At 39.2% G+C, this 19,163-nt stretch overlaps 1 long non-coding RNA gene across 1 annotated transcript in view; it reads left to right on the top strand.

Annotated features, from left to right (window-relative positions):
* Nucleotides 1-19,163, top strand: part of LOC130684125 (uncharacterized) — a 698,247-nt gene that overhangs the window by 338,716 nt on the left and 340,368 nt on the right. The window lies entirely within an intron of this gene.

Below are 19,163 nucleotides of genomic sequence, written 5' to 3'. Positions count from 1 at the left end.
AACAACCTCGTCAACATTTGTTGTTGTTTGTCTTTTGGATGGCAGCTATCCTTACTGGTGTGAGGTGATATCTCATTGTGGTTTTAATTTGCATTTCTCTGATGACAAGTGATGTGGAGCATCTTTTCATGTGTCTGTTGGCCATCTGAATTTCTTCTTTAGAGAATGGTCTATTCAGCTCCTCTGCCATTTTTTATTTGGATTATTTGCTTCTTGTTTGTTAAGGTGTGTGAGCTCTTTATATATTTTGGATGACAACCCTTTATCGTATCTGTCATTTATGAATATATTCTCCCACACTGTAGGATAACTTTTTGTTCTATTGATGGGGTCCTTTGCTGTACAGAAGCTGTTCAGCTTGATATAGTCCCATTTGTTCTTTTTTGCATTTGTTTGCCTTGGGAGATATGTTCAAGAAGAGGTCACTCATGTTTATGTCTAAGAGATTTTTACCTATGTTTTATTTTAAGAGTTTTATGGTTTCGTGACTTACATTCAAGACTTTGATTCATTTCGAATTTACTTTTGTGTATGGGGTTAGACAGTGATCCAGTTTCATTCTCTTACATGTAGCTGTCCAGTTTTGCCAGCACCATCTGTTGAAGAGACTGTCATTTCCCCATTGTATGTCCATGGCCCCTTTATCGAATATTAGTTGACCATATATGTTTGGGTTAATCTTTGGAGCCTCTATTCTGTTCCATTGGTCTGTGGCTCTGTTCTTGTGCCAGTACCAAATTCTCTTGATTACTGTGGCTTTGTAGTAGAGCTTGAAGTTGGGCAGCGAGTTCCCCCCACTTTATTCTTCCTTCTCAGTATTGCTTTAGCTATTCGGGGTCTTTGGTGTTTCCATATGAATTTTTGAACTACTTGTTCCAGTTCATTGAAGAATTCTGTTGGTAGTTTGGTAGGGATAGTATCGAATCTGTATATTGCTTTGGGCAGGATGGCCATTTTGACGATATTAATTCTTCCTAGCCAGGAGAATGGGATGATTTTCCATTTGTTAGTGACCTGTTTAATTTCTCTTAAGAGTGTCTTGCAATTTTCAGGGTATAGGTCTTTCACTTCCTTGGTTAGGTTTATTCCTTGGTATTTTATTCTTTTTGATGCTATTGTGAATGGAATTGTATTCCTGATTTCTCTTTCTATTAGTTTATTGTTAGTGTATAGGAAAGCCAAAAATTTCTGTGTTAATTTTGTATCCTGCAACTTTGCTGAATTCTTATATTAGCTGTAGTAGTTTTGGAGTGGAGTCTAGGGTTTTTCATGTACAATAGCATGTCGTCTCCACATAGTGACAGTTTGATTTCTTCTTTACCAATCTGGATTCTTGTATTTCTTTGTTTTGTCTAATTGCCGTGGCTAGGACCTCCAGTACTATGTTGAATAACAGTGGGGAGAGTGGGCATTCCTGTCTTGTTTCCGATCGCAGAGGAAAAGTTTTCAGCCTCTCGCTGTTCAGTATGATGTTAGCTGTGGGTTTATCATATATGGCCTTTATTATGTCGAGGTACTTGCCCTCTATGCCCATTTTGTTGAGAGTTTTTATCATGAATGGAGGTTGAATTTTGTCAAACGCTTTTTCAGCATCTATGAAGATAATCATGTGGTTTTTGTCTTTTTTTGTTGATGTGGTGGATGATGTTTATGAATTTTCAAATGTTGTACCATCCTTGCATCCCTGGGATGAATCCCACTTGGTCATGGTGTATAATCCTTTCGATGTATTTTCCAATTTGGTTTGCTAAAATTTTGTTGAGTATTTTTGCATCTAGGTTTATCAGGGATATTGTTCTGTAAATTTCTTCTTTGTTGGGGCCTTTGCCTGGTTTTGATATTAGGGTGATTTTGGCTTCATAGGATGAGTTTGGGAGTATTCCCTCCTCTTCCATTTTTGGAAAAGTTTAAGGAGAGTGGGTATTATGTCTTCTCTGTATGTCTGATAAAATTCTTAGGTAAATCCGTCTGGCCTGGGGGTTTTGTTTTTGGGAAGTTTTTTATTAGTGCTTCAATTTTGTTGCTGGTAATTGGTCTTTTTAGATTTTCTGTTTCTTTCTGGGTCAGTCTTGGAAGGTTGTATTTTTCTAGGAAGTTGTCCAGTTCTCCTAGTTTTTCCAGCTTGCTAGCATATAGATTTTCATAGTACTCTCTAATAATTCTTTGTATTTCTGTGGGGTCCACCGTGATATTTCCTTTCTCGTTTCTGATTCTGTTGATGTGTGTTGACTCTCTTTTTCTCTTAATAAATTTGGCTAGAGGCTTATCTATTTTGTTTATTTTCTCAAAGAACCAGCTCTTGGTTTCATTGATTTTTGCTATTGTTTTTTTTCTTCTCAATTTTATTTATTTCTTCTCTGATCTTTATTATGTCCCTCCTTCTGCTGACCTTAAGCCTCATTTGTTCTTCTCTTCCCAATTTTGATAATTTTGATATTAGACTATTCATTTGGGATTGTTCTTCCTTCTTTAAATATGCCTTCACTGCTATATACTTTCCTCTTAAGACTGCTTTTGCTGCATCCCACAGAAGTTGGGGCTTTGTGTTGTTGTTGTCATTTGTTTCCATATATTGCTGGATCTCCATTTTAATTTGGTCGTTGATCCATTTATTATTTAGGAGAATGTTGTTAGGCCTCCATGTGTTTGTTTGTCTTTTTTGCACAATTTATTTCTAGTTTTATACCTTTGTGGTCTGAAATGTTTGGTAGATTTGTTGGTTTTTTTGAGGTAATTCAAATGTTTGAATTTACTGAAGCTCTTTTTGTATTTACTAAGGCTCTTTTTCTGGGCTAGTATGTGGTCTATTCTGGCAATGTCCCATGTGCACTTGAGAAGAATGTGTATCCTGTTGCTTTTGGGTGTATAGTTGTATAGATGTGTGTTAGGTCCATCTGTTCTAGTTTGTTGTTTAGTGCCTCTGTGTCCTTACTTATTTACTGTCTGGTGGATCTGTCCTTTGGAGTGAGAGGTGTGTTAAAGTCTCCCAAAATGAATGCATTGCATTCCATTTCTTCATTTAACTCTGGTAGTATTTGTTTCACATATATTGGTGCTTCTGTATTGGGTCCATATATGTTTATAATGGTTATATCCTCTTGTTGGACCGAGCCCTTTATCATTTTGTAGTGTCCTTCTTTATCTCGTTATTTTCTTTGTTTAGAAGTCTATTTTGTCTGATACTAGGATTGCAACATCTGCTTTTTTCTTCCTGTTGTTTGCATGAAATATACTTTTCCATCCCTTGACTTTTTATCTGTGCATGTCTTTGGGTTTGAGGTGAGTCTCTTGTAAGCAGCATATAGATGGGTCTTGCTTTTTTATCCATTCCAGTTCTCTGTGTCTTTTGATTGGTGCATTCAGTCCATTTACATTTAGGGTGATTATTGAAAGGCATGTACTTATTGAAATTGCAGGCTTTAGATTCGTGGTTACCAAAGGTTCAAGGTCAGCTTGTTTACTACCTTACTGTCTAACTTAACTCGCTTATTGAGCTGTTATAAACAGTCTGATGATTATTTTTCTCCCTTCTTATTCCTCCTCCTCCCTTCTTCATATGTTGGGTGTTTTGTTCTGTGCTCTTTTTAGGAGTGCTCCCATCTAGAGCAGTCCCTGTAGGATGCCCCGTAGAGGTGGTTTGTGGGAGGCAAATTCCCTCAACTTTTGCTTGTCTGGGAATTGTTTGATCCCTCCTTCATATTTAAATGATAATCGTGCTGGATACATTATCCTTGGTTCCAGGCCCTTCTGTTTCATTGCATTAATTATATCATGCCATTCTCTTCTGGCCTGTAAGGTTTCTGTTGGGAAGTCTGATGATTGCCTGATGGGTTTCCCTTTGTAGGTGACCTTTTTTTCTCTCTCTTGCTGCCTTGAATAATCTGTCCTTGTCTTTGATCTTTGCCATTTTAATTATTATGTCTTGCTGTTGTCCTCTTTTGGTCCCTTCTATTGGGAGTTCTGTGTACTTCCATAGTCTGAGCAACTTTTTTCTCCCCCAGTTTTGGGAAGTTCTCAGCAATTATTTCTTCAAAGACACTTTCTATCCCTATTTCTCTCTCTTCTTCTTATGGTACACCTATAATGTGGATATTGTTCCGTTTGCATTGGTCACACAGTTCTCTTAATATTGTTTCATTCCTGGAGATCCTTTTCTCTCTCGCTGCATCAGCTTCTATGTGTTCCTGTTCTCTGATTTCTATTCCATCAGTGGTCTCTTGCATCTTATCCATTCTGCTTATAAATTCTTCCAGAGATTGTTTCACTTCTGCAATCTCCCTCCGGATGTCATCCTTTAGCTCTTGTATATTTCTCTGCAGCTCCATCAGCATGTTTATGATTTTTATTTTGAATTATTTTTCAGGGAGACTGGTTAGGTCTATGTCCTTCTCAGGGATTGTGATTTTGGTCTGTATCTGATTCTTCTGCCTTTTCTTGGCAATAGAGGTAGTTTGAAGACCTGGCACATGTGATGGCTTTGAGAACATCCCTTCTTATTGGTTTGTGGCCTTCCTCTTCTGTGATAACAGGGACCTCTAGCTGCTTGTGCTGGGCAGCTGTTTGCAGATGGGTTTTCTGATTCTTACCGGCCACTATGGAGTTTAGCTCCGTGATTGCTGTGAGTGTGGCCTGCCTCTGTTAAGCCTTACTTTTGTTAGCTTTGTTATATAAATTTTTAAATCATATGCTATGTGTATGTCTGATATGGTTTAGGAAAAAAGATTCAGAATTAGATGGTTTTCAAATGGAATATAAAAGGGTTGTATGTTATCAGATATTATCCACAGTTCTGTTTCCACTCACTATTAGGAGAAAATGTCATTGGTTAGTTGTTTCAGTAAGTGCAGGGTGGAGGAATATTGTTTAACAAAGACCGGTGAAATATAAATATTTAAAAGTTCCTTTTTGTAAATCAAAATTTAAAATACTATTATTAAATCTAAATCATGGACCTTATTACCTTATTTACTTCTTAAATATCCATGACAACTGGTACTACAGTTTAGTCATTAAAATGTTCATATGTGAGCATACTTGAGAAGTAGCAAAAGAGGCCGCTTTCTAAGTGTAGTATTGAAATTCAATATTAGTGTTTTGCTACAAGCCTAGAGACTATTAGTTGCAATGTAACTGGGTTCTTGATAGGATCATGGGTTCTGGTCATGTGGACCAAATAATTTATCGGCATTAATTAGCCAAAGGTTGGTACCATTCTCCCATCGGCCCATAGATGCACTGTATTTTCTATGCTACCAAAAAAGTGTGAATTATTAATCAGTCTCCATCATTAGAAGAAATTAGTACACGTGCCCTACTTAGATGTCCATGGCCAAGTAATTTGAAATGCTTCTTATGTTGCTCCAGTTATGTAACACATGTTCTATCAATATATGTTAATTAAAATTTGTGTTCTCTTTTCAGAGTTCTGAGTTCATATTGAGTTCAACTAAAATTTATTGATGGCTGCTTGGTTTCAAAATACTGTGCTCAGTACTATGGGGTTGCAGAAATGCCCTCAGGGAATCCACAGCCTAGACAGAAAACCACTGGTAGAATTCAAGAGAAAAGAAAGATAGCAACTTGTTTTATTTCAGAAGATCTGAAGTCATAGCCTTTTTAATTAATTAGCTTTTTTATTTAATTTTGTTTTTCAGCCTTTGCCAGAGTTGCCTCATGTTCCAGGACATGTTCTCTCTGGAAGTACATTTTCAGACTGTCTCATGGTGGTGCAGTTCTTATGAAAGTTTGGTAAAGTTTTGGGCTTTGATGTGAATATTGATGTTCCAATTCTGAGTGTTCTTCAAACGGGATTGCTAAATATAGGGGACAGCGTAGGTGAAGTACAAGACTTGCTTGTGAGGCTTCTCTCAGCTGCTGTATGTGATCCATGTCTAATTACAGGATACAAGGTAAAAAAACAAAAATACAAAAATTCATTTTAATTTGTACCCTCAGTGCATTGATAGCTGGCTTTAGCATATTAGCAGAAGAGTGTATACACACTGATCCAATTTTTTCCCATCTCATAAAGTTAAGTGTAGATTTGCATTCAGTTGCAAATGGTCCACATCTAGGAAAACCTGGTTCATAAAGCCTAGGGAATGTGGATATTCCCAAATTACTCTTATTTTCCTCTAGCTTTTGGCCAAAAGCAAGCTGACTTAAGGAAAGTGATATTCAGCAAAAGAGAATTTATAAATCATAAAGAATTAAAATTTATGTATGCCTTTTGAAATTATGCTGTGTGCTCTCAATCACTGTGAATAATGGAGGCTAATGGCAGCACCTCTAAGATCAGCATGTTAAGACTCTGTACCTCTCAGTGGATACTCAAGAAATTCAAATTTATCATAATTCCAGCAATGATACACATTTCAGTCAGCTTTGCTGTAGATAATATGGTGGAGAGAGAAGTTCCGAGATGCACCAGTTGCTTGTTATTCCATTTTCCTATTTAGTATACCAGACAATAAAGTCCATGACACTCTAGAGCTGGAAAACACAACAATAGTGCCCCTGGAACTCCCGCAACCACTACTGATAGAACGCCTAGATAAAGCCTTAGAAATCTTGAGATAGTTTCTGTAGTCGAAGAAGGTATGATTTCTACTCATCTGTTTACATACTCTCCTTCCCGCCTGTTAACCAAGGGTCTAAAGAAGGAATAGAAAGATGCAAGTACTCAAATACTTGTCTGTTATCTGTTGCCTATTTTTATCTTCACTTCATGTAAAGTGTGAATAAAGCCCTTTTCAGTAATATATAGATAATATAATAACAATATATTAAAATCTTAATTGTTTTCATGTTCTGTATGGTTAGGATCAATACAGACAAAAATGCCGAACTTTTATAGGCCGAAACAGCTCTTGGAGAACATTTGCTGAATGTTGGTGTGAATGGAGACAATGTTTCTGAGATCTTGCAGATCTTTATGGAAGCCGGTTATGGACAGACTGAGCTCACTGAAAGCCTGAGGACCATGTTCTATTTGCAACCATTTTGTTTACTTAATAAATCTGTTAATTATTCATATAAGGAAACATAAAAATCGTTTTTTCTTACTATAGCACCGGAATGTAGCACCTTTGCAAGAATCCGGAATTTTTCTTTCTTTGACATCTTTCAGTGATAAATAACTACCTGATTTTCCTTCGCAGCCATTAATAGAATTATCCAGCTTTTTATTTTATGTGCTAATAACAATTTAATATTATTAGTTTATTGATGTGTTGTACTTTTTAAAAACTACTTACTCACATTTAATAGTCAAAGTAAAATTTGCACTCTAGTATTTCAAGTTTTGGCGAACAAATCCATATTCAGCTTGTTCTTGCTATTCGTTATTTTACATATTTCAGTTATGTTACTTTTAGCTCTTTACCTTTCTAGGGATAGGACCAATCCATATATTTCTGAGCCATGCATTTCTACCATTGGTGGACATATTAAGTCTTCTGTACATCTCTTAGCTGTGTTACTGTATTGATATAATTTTTCATTTGTTTTTGCTACTCATTGACATCATTTTTACTTAGCAAGAATGGCAACAGTTTACTCGCCATGTTAACATATTGCATAATAGATTAATTTCTGTCTTCTAATGATTTTTTGCATTAACAGTGAAATTGACAAGAACATTGATTATATGTCAAACTTGAGGAGAGATAAACGGGTGGTAGAAGGTAAACTCCACAAGTAAGTCCTGTTTTATTAAAGTTAGTATACTGTTTCCCATTGTAAAAATTCCCCAGTAAAACATAAATTGCAAAGATAGAATTTAAACTTTACTTTGTCTAAGAAATAAAAAAAGGTAAAGCTTAGTTAAGATGAATTAAGAAATTAATAAAACCCAGGGTGAGAGTCTGCAATGGACAAAAGTTGTAATTACAGTCATTGAACATCGTATGCTTCAAAGTTAGAAGAAAGTCAGTTTCCCTTTCTGATCTCACAGTCAAGCAATCACGTTTTCTAGGATTGTTGTTGCTATCAACTTACTGTTGTCATATGTAGAATCTGTTCAGAACTACATCTTTTTAAAATTGCTTTCTAATTAAATTTTGCTTTCATAGACTCTAAAATACACAAATGTATTCAGAATTAAAACTTAATTAGCTTTCCACCAGGAAATATAATGATGAAATTATTCAATTTCTATGTAAGAAGATATTTCTTTGCATAATTTGAACAGAAATTTATTCATTCTAATAGCATGGGATCAGGAATTATCATTGGCCATTGCTAGAGTTATTTTTTCAGCTTTCTAAGTTTTATTTTTTTTAATATATCTAATTCCAAAGAGATTCCTAATAATTCTTAAAAGTCAATATATTCTGTAATTTCTGGAAACATATTTCTTAAATTTCCTTAATTCTAATTTTATTGCCTTTGACTTATTACTCACCCATAAGGCATTTTTGCTTAAAACTCGCATTATTCTCTCTAAAAAGTATGAAGAGAAGCTTTTCTTGTGCATAATAATTTTGTTACATTTAAAGGCTCAGAATCATTCATGCTAAGAAAGCAGGCAAGAGAGACACTTCAGGTGGCATCAATCTTGAAGAAGAGCAGCACTTGTCGGCCACCCCCACATCAGGATGCAAGCGAAGAAGGGCAGGGACAGTGATGCTGACAGTGATGATGAGGAGGAGGAAGACAAGGAAGACAAAAAAGGAAAGAAAATCGATGTCTGTGAAGATGAAGTAATCAAGATTAGGTAGATTTTATTACTTAACGAAGAAAACATACTGAAAACAACAGAATTTGGGGGTCAGGTGGATTTCGGTTTTAAATTCATTTTGAATGCCTACTTGCCTCCGTTTCTTCATCTGAAAACTGAATATTTATAACAATCACCTTGTAAAGTTTTTTGCGATGGTTTAATAATTGCCCACACGTAGGATGGACTTACACTGAATAAACAAAGTCACCATTTTCTTTTTATAGAACATATTGAGAGTTCTTCAAAGAACCATGCAGTTTCTTAATTTCATATATCCTCTTTCATTCTGGTAAAATACTAGCTTACATGTGTACAATACTTCATGCCTTGAAAGTATTGTCACATTTAGTGAAACTGATGTATTTCTCAAGCATCAGTTTATTATGTGCTTAGCTCTGGGCACTTTTGATCAAAGATGAGTAAGGTACTGAAATTCCTCTCTCAACTTACAGTCTCACTGAGGAAGATTTGCCATAAGAAAATGTAATGTGCTACATGTCAACTGCTTTGCTGGTTGTATTTACTCTGTGCTAAGCAGGCAGAAAGGAAGGGCATTGAACCTTTATGAGGAATAGGTCCTCATGAAGGCTTTCTGGGCCCATTGGCTGAGGCTAAAAGGTGGGCTGAATGTTAACCTGGGGAAGAACCCGTAGAAAATTGCTCAGGCAGAAAGTACAGCATAAACGGACGTAGAAATCTGAAAGCACGATGCGCTTTAAGTGACTGACAAGTGCTTCATTGTTATTAGAGAGCCTCCTATCAACAACTATGAACTAGTATTTATACTTTTTTGGTAAGAGGAAGCCATAGCTTCCGCTTTGTAAGTAACAGAATGACAGAGTCACACTTGCTTTTTTTAGTGGCTTACTATGGCAGCTCCATGGAAAATAGAAATAGATTTGGGGTAGGGAAAGATCAGATGTGGAAAGATCAGTCAGGAGATGTTGCAAGAGTTTAGTGAGTTGTAGGGTCCAAAATGATCCCGATGGTAGTTGGGAAGAAGGAGGAAAATATTTCAGTAAATACTTAGGAAGAAGAATGAATAGTATTTGAACTGGTAGGTTGATGGAAGGGTAGGATTGATTCCCAACCATCTGGTTTGGGAGGCTGCATGGTATTCTTGCCATGAACTGAGTGAGAGAAATCAGGAGGAACAGAGTAAATAGATGATAGAGGAGGAGGTGAGTGCACAACAGATAATGGAAGACAAGAAATAATGGTCGGTTTATTTTGGACATGTTAAGTTTGAGGTGCCTATGCAGCAGTTCTGCAGCAAGTTGGATATAAGAATCTCAAGCCTAAAGATGAGTTCAGTCATGAAAATCTAGATCTGAAAGTTATTCACACAGACAATAGTTTAAAATCATGAGGTGGGTGATATTTGTACAGGTGGACTGGTTTAGGGAACAGAGTAGTAGACTGAAGTTGGAACCTCAGGGGATGTCAATATTTAAGAGGACACCATAGGGCTCCTTGTTGAAGAAGGAGAAGTTGTAGAGGTAGGAGAGGTCTGTAATGGGTCAAGGATCTCTGAGGCCATCACCAGAGTCAGTGACTCACTAGGAAGGCTCACACAGCAGAATCAGCGAGAGAAAAGGCATGTGAGCCACGGCCCAGAGGAAACCAGACCCACAATGTGAAGTCTTTTCCAAGTAGAGTCACACAGGATGGGCTTAAGTCCCCTAGGAATGAATTATGACAGGTATAAAATTCCCAGGAGAAAAACAGGTGTTCAGTATACACCCCATTGTTAGCACAGTTGGGTTCCAGTGAGCCAATCTTATCAGCGTGGGAGGAAACCATCTGAAATACAAGTTCCCAGACACCAGCCAGGGACTAGCCTTGTACGCAGGCCTTTCAAAGGAGAGCAGTCAGAGCTGAAATGTCAACTCTTTCCTACACACGTAGTAGTAGCAAAAATCAAGAAAACTGAACATTTCAAAAAGTAGGGAGTGATAAACAATGTTAATGCAGCAGGAGTCTAGTGTCTGTTGGATCAGGCAAGGCAGAGGTCACTGGGGACCAGTGGCAGCACAGTTGTTAGACGGGTCTGACCAGGAGCTGGGCAGTGATGGATCAAGAGCGATAGAAGGTGAGGTGAGGATGACTTCTGTAAGCATTTTGCCTCAGAGGAAAAGGTGGTTCCTAAAGGGGAACAGATACCAAGGAATAATCAGATGTGAAAGACTAAATTTGATTTCAGGTTGAAGGGAAAGGGTCAGTAACAGAGGGGTGTTGAAGAGATAAAGAAAATACTGACCACCTGTTTTTCTCCTGGGAATTTTACACTTGTCATTTATACCCCAAATCTATTTCTATTTTCCATGGAGCTGCCATAGTGAGCCACTAAAAAAAGCAAGTGAGACTCAATCAATGGGGCAAGGTAGATAAACACTACTAAAATTTGTTACTAATTATTTAAAAATAATTAATGTTTCTTAAACCACATATATCATTTAAAGTGACTTTTTATGAGTAGTGAATTATAGAGTTAGATTATAGGGTTTCATTGATCAAAATCCTGGCAAATGTATATGTTATTAATGTTAGAAAACAGTTTCAAACCTTTTTAAGGTAATTATTTTAGGACCTAATAAGTCAAAATAACATTTATTTTAAGTGATTTTAGAGTTATTTGTTATGATGAAGAACTGGTAGCCACTTATCAATTGCCTAAAAAATGTTAACTATTTAATGAGCCCAATGATAAGATAGATACATTATTCCTCAAAAGTATGTTAGATTCTTGATTAAAGTTTAGAAACAGTGTCAGGAATTAAAACTCCCTAGAAGATTAATTTCAGGGATCCTTTCTGTTGAGACCCATGTGCTCGCTTTCAGTTAGAAGGTCCTGCCCTTGACTAAGTCATCCCCCTTTGTCTCAAAGATGATTCCCTCTTCTACACACTCCTCGTTCCTTCAGCACATGGACTCTGTATATCTAAACCTTAGAATTGTGTTGAAACCTATGTGGGCATTAACTTCACAAGTTGGCCTGGTAACAGGTTATGTGGATGATTGAATTTTGAAACATAGGGACATACAATGGCCTCTCTTTTGGTTAGGAAATCATGGATAACCACAGCAGGGACAAGTTCTTTGTGCCTAGTCTCCTTGCCTTTCTCTCTGAACTGTCAAGTTCTACACATCTCTTAAAATTATAAGGATTATTAGCCAAAACTCCTTTGCTTTAAACAAACCTTAGACACTTTACTTCCTTTTCAGCTTAAGGAGAGTCTTAGAAACAGCAGTAAGTTTATTTGACTGATACATAGTTACTTTGATGTCTTTTGCAAGTATGTTTTATTACTGCTGCATGAATTGTATTTTTGTATAAGCGTATTATCAAACATTTGCCCTGTGAGTCAAAAGATCACTTTAGAATCATACAGACATGTAATTATGTAATTATCCATTTGAGGGTCATTGGGCCTGTTCTCTTTTAAGGTTTCTTTCCTGAAGTAGAAATTGTGTTACTGTTAGCACAAGTAATATGCCTAAATGCCTCTGTAACTTGTTCTCCTGAATTGGATGTGAAGTAGATAAATGATAGATAATACTAAATCTCATGAGGCTTTCTTTTCATTTCCTTTTGTTGGGGAGATAACTATACTTATCCAGAAATATCTGCTCATGAGTGGTTGGTGGCAGTGTGGCTTTTTAAAAATGCTTCTAGAAAATGAACACCTGAAACAAATTTTACTTTTTTAAACCTAAGAGGTACCTGCATTTTCTAGGTACAATTTTCAGAAAGAGGGAAAGTAACCAGTTTGCATACTGTGTGCCTGGAAGTTTGCTGGTTACTTTCAGATCTGTTTTTCTTAGCCCTCACAAATACCCCCATGTTGCAGGAAATGTTATTATCAATTTACAGATAAGGAAATAGTCTTAGAAGAGTTACGTAGTTTGCCCATAGAAGTAGCGTGGCTAAGATACAAAGAAAATACATGTACCTTTTACTTCACGCTTTCCCTCTAAAACATATAATTTGGTGGTTGTTTTCCTATATTCATTTTCTAGAATGAAAGATTTCATGTAATCACTAGTAAAATACCACTTAAGAAATTAGTAATATATATTGTAGGGATTATTTTTCTTCTAAAAGCTCAATGTGTTCAAAATATAACATCTTCTTTGCCCTAAAAATGACTCCTTCAGTGAATGGTACCAGGATTTTTGCAGTCTCCCAGATTTAAACTCTTAACGTAATTTACTACTTCCTTCGTCTCCCTCACCCCTCTGTGCCTCATACCCATGAGTTGTCATGATTTAACATTTCTAATTAGTTAATAATCTCTTATATCAATTTGTTTTTCTCCATTCTATTTCTTTTACATATGTAAGTCCCACATTTTCCCTCCCTCTTGAATCACTGCAGTGGAATACTAACCAGATTTGACAATTTCAATCCTTTCCCTGCTCCAGGCCATCTTAGAACTATTGCCGTAATATCTTTGTAAGCATAGTTCTCTTGTTTAACCTCCCTCAAAAGATCATGTTATTGACCATGGTCAAGCATTTATAGCTCTAGATCGTTTAACCCTGAACTCATCCTTGCCTCATCTCCTGTCTTACCTCTTCACGTACCTTTCATGTCAAGATACATCAGACTCTTTCTGGAATGCCCTGCCCTCTTTTCTCTGATTGATCGAATCCAAACCAGTCTTTGGTTGCTAATTAAGACACAACTTATTCCATGTAGCCTCTCTTGGTAAAGATTCCCACAAAAGTAATCTCACATTCTCCTGAACTCCATGACTCTTAATCTCTACCTCTTTTGGGGTCCCTATGGCTTCCTCTGTGTAGTGGTTTTTATTTTCTTAGTGTGATGTGCATGTGTCTCCCTACCAGATGATTAATTTACAAAGAACCAAGAGATGAAGCTTACTCATTTCCAAAGCGCCCATCCTAGTGCTTTGCATATAGGAGGCCTTCATTAAATATTCACCGATTGATTGAATAAATCTTAAAACCAGTAAATGATACTGTAGTTTGTCATGTATATGATGAAGGTGACCAAGCAGCAAGTGTTGAAGTGCTAGAAAAACAGATTGAAAAGCTGAGTAAAGTAAGCACTTTACAGATTATAGCTTACATCATTTTGCAATGTTTTAAAAATCCACCTTGTATGGGATTCCTTTTTTATGACTGCTAAATAAAAGCAAGCTTCTTGTAAGTAATTATAATGGGGAGCTCCCGAAACATTCTCACAATTGGACCGTAAAAGTTTCTTGCCAATGTTAAAGGCCTCCCTCTTAAGACATGGAACTAACTTAATCAAGAGCTATATTCTTTAGCTCTTTATTTAAATACAAAATATCAGTAAATGCATGGTTTTATTTCTTGTAATTCATTACTTTTAAAATACAGTCGGATTTCATGGTAATAGTTTCAGCATCCTGTTTTATTTTACATTAGTGTATTTGTAGGCTTTATTTGCACTGGACCTATAAACTATATATGTATGTACTTCTCATGTAAAATGAAATTTCATTAGCATTAGTGAAGTATTTCAGTATTAGTATTATGAGATATCTGTATTTTATGTCATTATTAGATACATCACACAGTTATTCCAAAATTCAGTCATATGCTGCCTAAGGTTTGTAGCATGTCTGGTATGACCCTCAGCTCCTCAAGGAAGGGCATCAAGTGAACTGGTGGCAACACAGGTGAGGTCCCAAGGGAGCCCAGGTGTGGGGATGCTCACACCGGGGGCAGCTTGCATAGCATGGTCAGGGGTGTTGCCAGCAGATCAAGAAGAAAGAGTGAATGCTAAATGGAAAAAGCCATGAATTCAGGCTCTGCTAGTGATAGGGTCACAATTTCCCATCACGTTCCTGAAAACTGAAGAGAATTAGCCTCCAAGGCTGTTGGATGGTGGGGGCCTGGCACCTGATGCCAACTCATCTTGAGGAGAAGGAGAGTGAGGCCAAATGAGCACAAGGGAGGGCTGAGTGCCTCTCAGCCTGGACTCGAGTGATGGTTGAGAATGTGCTGCAAGCCCGTAGCAGCCAAGCCATCGTGCAGCAGAAGCTGGGTTCTTATGTGGCCCTGCCAGCAGCGTGGTGGAAGGCACACACTGGGCTGAGCCCAGCCCTTATCTCGGCCCCAGAGCACCGACATGCTGGGAAAGGCCAAGGTGCCAGAATCAGGGCTGCCCACCAGAACTTCTGTGCCAGGTTGGCACCAGGCCACTGGGTGCTGCACTTCCTGGTGGCTGTCCTGCTCCCACTGCCACAAGGATCGGGACCCTTCAGGAAAGGGGCTCACGGAGCAGAGCAGGGTCCAGGAGGAGACAGGTGTGCAGAGGGCAGGAGCTGCCAGGCTACCCAGAAAAGTGTGGCAGAGCTGGGACCAGAGAGGGTGGGCCACACTGCCAGGGCACGCAGGGACTCACAGGAGTTCAGCAGTTAGACACAGGAGAGCAAAGTGTGGATGCCAACAGAAGGTGGGACGCTGGAGCCCAAGGGAGTTTTCTAAGAGTGAATGGAAGGTAGATGGGGAGTTCTGGAGAGCCAGCATTGGCAGAACCCCTGGAACATACCCGGGTGCAGCCGCCTGGGGAGGAAACTGCCATGGAGGCCCGAGGGGTGCGCTTCCTGCCTGGAAGGTCCCACGTGACAAGCACAGGGGTGGGAAGGACCAGAGCATCTGTCCTCCGACATCCCACATGCGGGACATGAGAGCACCCTAGATGCCTGAGAGAAAAAGAGCAGGCTTCATGGAGGCATCGAGTTGGAAGTCCGTGCTTGGCAGCAGGAGGCTGGGTGGCTGAGAGGAGGTGCCTGGTGGGGACCACACCTCCTTCAAACAGGCAGTGGTGAATGTCCCACTTGGGAGGTGCCACTTCTTCACACAGCTCCCAGGAGGTTCCCCACCAGAGCCAAGGTGATGGCGAAGCAGCAGGCGTGTGAAGAGCCCAGGCCCACCTGGAGGGCAGGAGGCTCCTGGAGACATGCGGACAGTGCCAGTGAGGAAGTTCTTCTTCGGGAGATCTGGGGTCAAGTCAGGAGTGGGTAACCAAGTCAGGCGCCCTGGTTGTACAGGCCCGCGAGGGTCACAAGCACACATGGCTCAGCTGAGAAGAGGCTGTGGGAACCCAGACACTGGGGTGTGAGCAATCACGACACAGCTCAGTGGCCAATGGAGTGGATGCCAGCAGATGTCAGAAAACATCTGAATCATGGGAAAACCAAGAGCAGCGATCACATAAGCTGCTGGGCCCCAGGGAGCACCAGCCAGGGACAGAGCAGCTGGGGAGCAGGAAGGGGGACACAGGCCTGGCGAGCTGCGGGCTTCTGGCTCTGCAGTCCCGCCCATTAGAACTCAGGCATTGGCTGAGCCCCCTGGACAATAGCTGGCGGCTTGTGGACGCAGGATAGCTCCTGCCGCCCCATCATTTCCCACCTTTCTGTCTGTGTGTGCCCTGGGTGCCTTAGGGGCTCTCCTCAACTCCCGTTTAGGGGCTAATGTCTGTCACAGTTGACACTTTGTGCTTACTCTACATCCTCCCTTCTCTCCAGCCCTAGCAGATGGAGGGTCCCACGTGGCAAGCACAGAGGTGGGAATACTATCTCTACCCTAACCTATCTGTACCCATAACTTAAATCCTAACCCATACCGTAACCCGTATCCTATCCCATACCCTAACCCCTAATCATAAACCCTAACCCATAACCGAATCCTAAGCCTAACCCGTAACTGTACCCTGACCTATAACCTGTACCCTAACTTTAACCTCATCCCTAATCCTAACCCATATCCCAACCCGTATCCTAACGCATATCCTAACCCTATCCCTAACCCCTACCATAACCTAACCCTAACCCTAACACCTTCCCATATCCTAACCCATTCCCATACCCTAATCCTAACCCGTTCCCACAACCTAACCCTAACCTGTTCTTGTACCCTATCCTTAGTTCTCATTCTTTCTCTTCCTATTGTCTGATTTCAAACAAACCCCCTGTAACAAAACCTACACTTCCCTGTGTTCTAATCCTCCATCTCTTAAATGTTAGGCATTGTTTTAATCCTAAATAACTAAATTATGAAATCCCAAAGCCCTGAACCCTTAAATTCAAACATGATTTCTTTGTATACATTAGCAAACAATAATCACAAAAGGAGTTTTTAAATTCTCTACTATATAATGTCAACATTACTAAAATACTTGGGAACAGACTTAATTAAAGTACAAGTATTATACACTGAAAATTTAAAAACATTGATAATAGGAAAAATAAAGAAAAGCTAAATAAATGTAAGGTCCTGCCGTGGTGATGGCAGACTTAATATCTCTAAGATGACAATGGCACAAATGCAACCTACAGCCTCAATGTGGTTCCTGTGAAAATTCCCAAAGCCTTTTGGGAAGAAATGCACCACTGATCCTGTCACATATGAAATTGCAAGGGATCTGAATGAGCCCTTGAAAAGAATCCTGAAAAAGAAAATCAAAGCTGGAGACACAGGCTTCCCCAAATCAAATCTTAGTACAAAGTTAACATTGAATGAAACACTGTGATACTGTCATAAAGATACACAGTTGACCCTTGGACTATAGGCATGTGAACTCCACAGGTCCACTTAAATCATTTTTCCCCCACAAATATATTGGAAAAATGTTAAGTCAACAATTTCAAACATTACTTGTTCTATAGCTTACATTTCTGTGAGAATACAGCACATAATATGTGTAATATACAAAATATTGTTAATTGAGTGTTTACATTATTGGTAAGGCCTCCAGTCAAAATAGGCGATCAGTTTGAGGATAACAAAGTTTTGGTGGAGTCAGATGTTTTATGTATATTGGGACTCTGTTGGGTGTCAGCACCACTAACCCCCATGTTGTTCAAGGGTTGACTGTATATACAGATCAACGTATCTGATGGAAAGCCCAGAAATGGCCCTAACCACCAATGGCCAGTTGATTTCTGACAAGGGTGGTCAACATTAAATTATGGAGAAAAAGTGTCTTTCCAGGAAATGGTGTTTGGCAAACAGCTGTCCACATGCAGAAGAATGAAAATGAACCCTAACTCATATCACATTCGAAATTAACTCAAAATATGTAAGGGCTTATGTGTAATAGGTAAAACATGGGGATAAATGTTCATGACCTTGGATTTAGCTATGGTTTCTCACATCTGAAACCAAAGTACAAGCAACAAGAGGAAGAATAAGTTAATGTTCTTCAAATTAAAATCTTTTCTGCATCAAAAGATACCAAGAAGTGAAAAGACAGTCACAGAAAAGAAAATATCTGCACATTGTACATCTGACAAGAGCCTCTTATCCAGAATGCACCACGAACTTGTACAGTGCAACAAGACAACATCCCAATTTCGTAAATGGATGAGAGACTCCAAGACATACAAACGCTCAACAAGCACATGGAAATGTGTCACACAGAATTCCCTGAACACACATGGGAATGGCTATAATCAGGAAAACTGAAAATCACATGTTGCCAAGGATGCAGAGGAATTGGAGCCCCTAACCTTTGATTGTGGAAATGTAAAACATGCAGCCTGTGTAAAACAGCTTGGTGTTTCCTCATAAAGATAAAATACAATTACCTAATTGTGGTTATACACCCACTCCTATAAAATATCACAAAGAAATGACAATGATGTTGAAACAGAAACTGGCCCACGAGTTCTTGGCATCATTGTTCACCACAGCAAAAAGTCAGGGACAACTTAAATGCCCATCAAAGGGTGAATGGATGGCTAAAACCGGGTTGATCCATAAACTGTATTTTTCTGCCATATAAAGAAACAAAGGAAAATGGTCCACAGCCTCATTGAAAACAGTGTAGTGAGGGGAGAGGGCATCTCCAGAAACTTGAACAGACAGTTAATGTATGAGCAGCAATTCCACTTCCAGGTCTCTGCCCAAACCACATGAAAGCAGGGACTTAGGTAATAGGACACCCATGTTCACAACTGCGTGACTCACAACGGTTAAAAGGTGGAGAAGACCCACGTATCCACAGACAAATGGATGAACAAAGTGTGGTCTCCACACAGTGGAGTAAACAAGGGAGTCCTGGCACCTGCTGCATGGATGGACCCTAAAGCCATTTTGCTCAGTGAAATGCACCAGTCACAGAAGGACGAATATTATGTGATCCCACTTATGTGAGATCTGGCAGAGCCCAACTGAGCTCAAGTCTCTGGAACAGTTCCAGAAAAAAGGAAATGGGATCAGAATGGAAAGACATTTGAGGGGCGGAAGATGGCAGCATGAATAGAGCAGCAGAAATCTCCTCCCAAAACAACATATATCTATGAAAATATAACAAAGACAACCCTTCCTAGAATAAAGACCAGAGGACACAGGACAATATCCAGACCACATCCTCACCTGAGAGAACCCAGCGCCTCATGAAGGGGGTAAGATACAAGCCCCGGCCCCGCGGGAGCCGAGC

Source organism: Manis pentadactyla, chromosome 6 (assembly GCF_030020395.1).
Source record: "Manis pentadactyla isolate mManPen7 chromosome 6, mManPen7.hap1, whole genome shotgun sequence".
NCBI classification, from domain to species: Eukaryota; Metazoa; Chordata; class Mammalia; order Pholidota; family Manidae; genus Manis; species Manis pentadactyla.
The sequence above is the reverse complement of the archived record's forward strand: the minus strand, read 5'-3'. Positions and strand labels throughout refer to the sequence as shown.